The sequence below is a fragment of the Tarenaya hassleriana genome, unplaced genomic scaffold (genome assembly GCF_000463585.1).
Source record: "Tarenaya hassleriana unplaced genomic scaffold, ASM46358v1 Cleome70, whole genome shotgun sequence".
Lineage (NCBI taxonomy): Eukaryota > Viridiplantae > Streptophyta > Magnoliopsida > Brassicales > Cleomaceae > Tarenaya > Tarenaya hassleriana.
The window spans coordinates 247,032-253,430 of NW_010969549.1; positions in this window are offsets into that span (position 1 = coordinate 247,032).

The following is a 6,399-nucleotide window of genomic DNA, read 5'->3' on the forward strand; positions in this document are numbered from 1 at the left end:
TCCGTCCGTTCCCGATCGTCATGGAACGGACGGTCTGCCATCCGTGGACCGTCCGTTCCAGACCTTCTGGAACGGATGACTGAATGCAGACCGACCCCGAATACCGAACGTTCCATCAGACCCAGACCGGACGGTCCAAAGACCAGAGTGGACGGTCTGTCGAACGTAATCCGAAATCCTCTTCTGGTCATCGGTCCAGACCGGTCGGTCCAACCCTTGGACCGGTCGGTCTGACCTAATTTTGACCTAAAAGAATAAGCGCCGTCATGCGTAGACTGATCGGTCTACACTCTAGGCCAGTCGGTCCATGCGATAGACAGACTTCGGATCTCGGTTTTGGGTCTCGTAAACTAGGGTTTTTATCCCCGTTTCGACGCATCATCAAGCCTCCCAAGAACCATAGCTCATCCATGCATCATTCAACAATCAAAATCATCAAACAAGCATAGATCTCATGTTTACATGCATTCTAACCATTAAAACCATGAAAAACATGCATAGATCTATAGTCTACATGCATTCTAACAATTAAAATCATGCAAACCTGCAAAGATCTATTGTTCACATGCATCTTAACAATTAAAATCATGCAAACAAGCAATAGGCAAGACGATATACAGAGAACCAGGCTCTGATACCACTATTGGGTTCCCTTCGGGTTCCTAGCATGCGATCTCATCGATCTAGGGTTTGGATTCTAGGTTTCACGCAGCGGAAGAAAAGATCTAAACCTAGCCAAACGTCACACAAAACCAATTGTGCAATAACCCGAACAATCGTGTATATCGTCGTGGGATTCGAATACTTACCTCGTTATTTCAAGATCTGGAAGTATCAATCGATCCAGGGCCTGTTTTAATCACCAAGAGTTGAAAGCACAACTCCTCTACATGTATCCACACCGACGGGATGAATTCCAACACTTTGGAACGTATCTGCTAAGATTTGTGAAGAGAAAAATTAATTCTCTAGGGTTTGTGGCGGCTCTCTCTCTTAATTAGAATTGCCCAAAACTCTTAAAACGCGAAATAGGAAACTGTCCCGTTAGTCGGACCGTCCGGTCTAGGTCTGGATCGGACGGTCTGGCTTCAACGTGGAACGGACGTTCCAGCTTTTGTCGTAGAACAGACGGTCTGGATGTCGGGACCGTCCGGTCAAGGTATGGAACGGACGGTCTGGCGATCACGGAACGGACAGTCCATTTCTACTGGAACGGACGGTCCGAAATGGCTGGACCGGACAGTCTGGCCATCTGGAACTCTTCTAGATTGCTCTGTCGTTCCTTTCTCGCATTGTTCTCTTCACCTGTGATCCATCCCTAATGGTGTGTGACCCTGTAGGCCCATTCGAAGTGGCAGTGGCTTCGAAAACCCTTTCCCGAACCACAAGTCATGGTTAGCCTCTAGCAAGACGCCATGACCACCCACCTAGAATAGAGTTAGAGGTGATCTAACAAAGCCATTCATAGTTCGAGTTCTGATCATTTGTCTCACGATGTCGTATGTTGAACAAGGGCATGGTATGAGTCACCCTTCAAGTTCAACCGCTTACTCGTCTAGGCAAACCGACTGATAAAATAGATGTACATTCATCTATAGTGTGGCCACGCATTTTCACAGTCCGATTTCCACGAGGGGCCCAGCGACATCTCTCCTGCGTAGGAGGTGACAAGTCTCGTATTGCATGTGTACTATCTGCATATGATTCGTGAACGTATCTGAGCAACGCCGTTATGATCATCCAGTTAAAGGCGACGTTTGACGCAGTCAAGACACGTCACTCCTCATATCAATTCCCACAATGATAACTGACCAGGGAGTTTAGAATCATCTGCAATGATTCAAGGATATTCACCGTAATATAACAAATATGCTAATCATATAACGGGAAAAGTAATGCATTCATAAACCAATGAATCAATAAATAGTCAAAATGTCATATCACGGATCATCGTAGAGCATTACAACCAACAATCGAAGGTGTGAACTATGTGGCCAACAACCCCTACTCGAACGCGTACAATCCGGGGTGGAAAAATCATCTCAATCTCTCATACAAGTCAAACAGTGTTGAGAATCCCGCGTCGAACAACTTCAGAGTATCCGACAACTCGAACCAGAGGATTCCTCCCGGCTTTACTTTTCAATCCAGGGGTCCTAATCAGACATCCAACTACAGAGCTCCGGGACAATTCTACAACAATGTTGCATCTCCGTAATCTCGAATCTAACCCTGATACGTACGGTCTCCTTATACAGTTTTTGCAGAGTCAAGAGAAGACGAATTAGGAATTTCGAGTTCAGTTCGCAAGCATCGAGGCTCACTTCAAGAACATAGACAACCAGATTGCTCAGCTAGCATCAACCATTCAAAGACCATCTGGGTCTCTTCCAGGTAACTCTAAGACTAACCCTCGTGCGCATGTCAATGCTATTACCTTGAGAAGTGGTAAGCAGGTAGATTCTGGAGATCCACCGATGGTTGAGCAAGGTGATAGCTCGAGAATCACAGTTTTAGACACTACTGATGATATACCTGAGCCAGCTTACGTGCCTCCTCCTCCTAGACCACCACCAGTACCGTTTCCATCTCGTCTGAGGAAGCACAACGAAGACAGCCAATTCGCGAAGTTTGTTGAGATGCTGAAGAAACTCGAGGTAACCATGCCATTCACTGACGCTATTTTGCAGATTCCATCGTACACGAAGTATCTCAAGGACATCCTGACCAAGAAATTGTTATTTTAATGACGAAATTGCGCAACTCTATTTTCATTATACCGCACCGCGGCCTCATACACTCTTGCACCCGAAAAAAAACTCAAAACATGATGTCGAATAATAACAATATTTATTACTCAAGAAAATGGATGTACGAAAGAGTAAATCTTTCTACAGATAATGTATCTATGCATTACGAAGAAGGGTTGACCAATTTTTTGGAGTTTGCAACAAATCAACATATTTTCCTTCAGAGAGGAAAGATATATTGTCCGTGCCGAAGATGTAAAAACGAGAGAGAAGAAGTTTCAGAAGTTGTGATGAGACATCTATGGAAAAAAAGTTTTGTCTCTAACTATTACGTCTAGGTTTATCATGGTAAGACATTTCAAATTTCTGATGAGAATATATCCGTGAGAAATACTGATGTCTATGATCAGTCAAATTCATATATTGATATGATTCAAGATGCATTTCCATCTCAATATAATGATCAGGTTACAGAAAATCGGGTGAATGAGGCATCGAAAAAGTTTTTCGATCTATTAGAGGCTGCAAACCAACCTATTTATGATGGTAGTAAAGAAGGGCTCTCTCAACTATCGGCTTCTGCTAGATTGATGGGGATGAAGACGAGTTATAATCTTACAGAGAACTGCATGAATGAAGTTTGTCAGATGCTGGATGATTATCTTTCCCAAGGTAATAACGCTCCAGATTCGTATTACGATATGTCTAAACTGATGGGATCGTTGGGAATGGAATCGATAAAAATCGATGTATGTCCTAACAACTGTATGATATTTTGGAAAGAATCTAACCAGTTGGACAACTGTCGATTGATGCGCACACACCGAGTCTTATATTTAGTACCATTTTGTGGAGCTGAAAGATATAAGGCGAAAAAATCTGGTCAACGCAACCGTGTTCCTTACAAAAGGATGTTTTATCTATCGATTAAAGATCGCATGCGAAGATTGTATGAATCTCATCAAACAGCTTCACATATGCGGTGGCATGCTGAACATACATTAGATCCTGAGAACATGAGTCATCCGTCTGACGGTGATGCAAGGAAGAATTTTAACGAGGTATATCTGAACTTTGCATCAGAACATAGAAATGTTTATCTATGTTTATGCACAGATGGGTTTGCACCGTATGGTCAATCGGGCAAACAATATTCGCTGTGGCCTATTGTTATGTCTCCTTATAACTTACCTCCAGATATGTGTCTGAAAAAAGAGTTCTTGTTCTTGATGGTTTTGATTCCGGGCCCAGAGCATCGAAGATAAGTTTTGATATTTTTCTTCAGCCTTTGATCGAAGAATTACTTGAGTTGTGGCATTGTTGAATTGATGCATACGATGCCTCACAGAAAGAGAATTTCAAGTTAAAGGCTAATTTGATGTGGACTATAAGCGATTTTCCGGCTTATGAATGTTATCGGGATGGAGTACTCATGGAAGATTGGCATGCCCGTATTGCATGGACGATATACAATCATTTCAGTTGAGACATGGAAGGAAATCGTGTTGGTTTGACTGTCATCGCAGATTTCTATCGCTAGATCATCCATGGAGACAAAACAAAATAAATTTTAGGAAGAATAAGGTTGTGACAGATCCACCTCCTCTTCTTTTGACGGGTGAAGAGATATTGTGGGAGCGGATTGAAATCATTCATGGTTTAGATAAAACCATTGATTGTGGTGAAAATAGTCATCGCAAACCATGTGAATACAGAGAAACACATAATTGGTACAAAAGAAGCATATTCTGGGATTTGCCTTATTGGAGGACTCAAGCTTCGACATAATCTGGATGTTATGCATATTGAGAAGAATTTCTTTGATAACGTGATCAACACGATCATGAATGTCAAAGGTAAGTCGAAGGATAATCTAAAATCAAGGATGAACATCAAAGAAATATGCAACCGAAAAGAGTTAGAGTTGAGCAATGATGGAAAAGCCACAATTTCGATATTTAGACTGTCCAAAAGTGCTAATATCGCACTATTGAAGTGGTTGAAGGAAGATGTTCAATTCTCGGATGGTTATGCATCTAACATCGGGCGATGTGCTGATCTTGATGGTGTGAAGTTAAATGGAATGAAGAGTCATGATTGTCATGTCTTCATGCAACGACTTCTTCCAGTTGCTCTTGCTAAACTACTCCCGCGCAATATCTACGAACCTTTATGCGGTACATATATATATATATATATATCATGGTTTTTAATTATTTTTAAATATATATAGATATAAATCAAAAAATAATATCAATTAATAATATTTTTATATATGTATGCAGATATCAATACATTTTTCAGAGATATATGTTCAAGAAATCTTAATGTTGATGATATTCAACGTATGAATGATAACATACCGCTAATCTTGGGTGCACTAGAAAAGACGTTTCCGGCTTCGGTTTTCGATGTTATGAAGCATTTGGCTATACACCTACCAGATGAAGCAAGACTTGGCGGTCCAGTGCAATTTCGATGGATGTATCCGTTTGAAAGATTATTTTTCCATCTGAAAAGAAAGGTGAAAAACAAGAACAAACCGGAAGGGGCAATCGTGCAGCAGTATGTTAACGAAGAAATTACGTACTTCACAAATTTCTATTTTGAGCTACATATCAAGACAAAAGTCAAAAGTTCTTCTCGGTATGGGGATGAAGATGAGATGATGTTTCAATTTAATCAAGTTGATGGTTGTGATATCCTGACTATATTCAACCAAATAGGTACTTTTAAATTTATTGCATTTTCCAAAAACATATATACGTATATACAAATTTAATTAACCATTTGGCGGTATTAATTAAAAGATATATACAAATGCAAGGAGATTGAGTGGAAAATTGAAAGAACGATGGTTATCCGTTGAAGAATGGCGTCATGCCCACACATATGTGTTGTTGAATTGTGATGAAATTCGACCAATAGAAAGAGTATTTGACGATGAGACAAAGAGACTTAATCCTAATATGAGCGATGAAGCATTTATAGATCTCAAAGAATCATCATTTGCGGCATGGTTACAAAATTATGTAAGTTATTACTAATACTTTACTATTTTAGGTATCTCATTCCATATATACTTATGCTTAATTTATGACTAATTATAAATCTAAATTAATAATTTTTTTTTTAATGTAGGTATCTCATTCTTCGCAGAATTTGCCTATTTGGATATAAGATTTGATCCGGAGTCCATCAAGAATGGTGAAATGTTAGCCAATTATGTTCACAAGAGGATACACTTTCCATACTTATGCTCATGATTCAGATCGAAAGACTTCCAACTATGGGATATGTGTTAAAGGAGCAAATTGTTGTGATGTGGTTGATGAGCCAGACTTTTATGATATCCTCCAAGACATACATCATGGTGTTATAATACCACGGCTATATTGGTTTGAAGATGGTTATATTTAACTGTGAATGGTTTGATCCAACCATTGGAAGGGGTATGAGAAGAAATTGATCGGGCGGTTTTGATATCAACTTATCCAAGAAGTATTCAATTAGGCTCAAAGTCGAAAAGCTGAAATGGTTCCTAATGGTGGAGGGCATGTGCATACATCGGGAGCTAAGCCTTTTAGTCATGTTATGCATGAAATGGCTAAAAATAGTCAAACGTCAACGTTACTAGATCTGTTAAAAG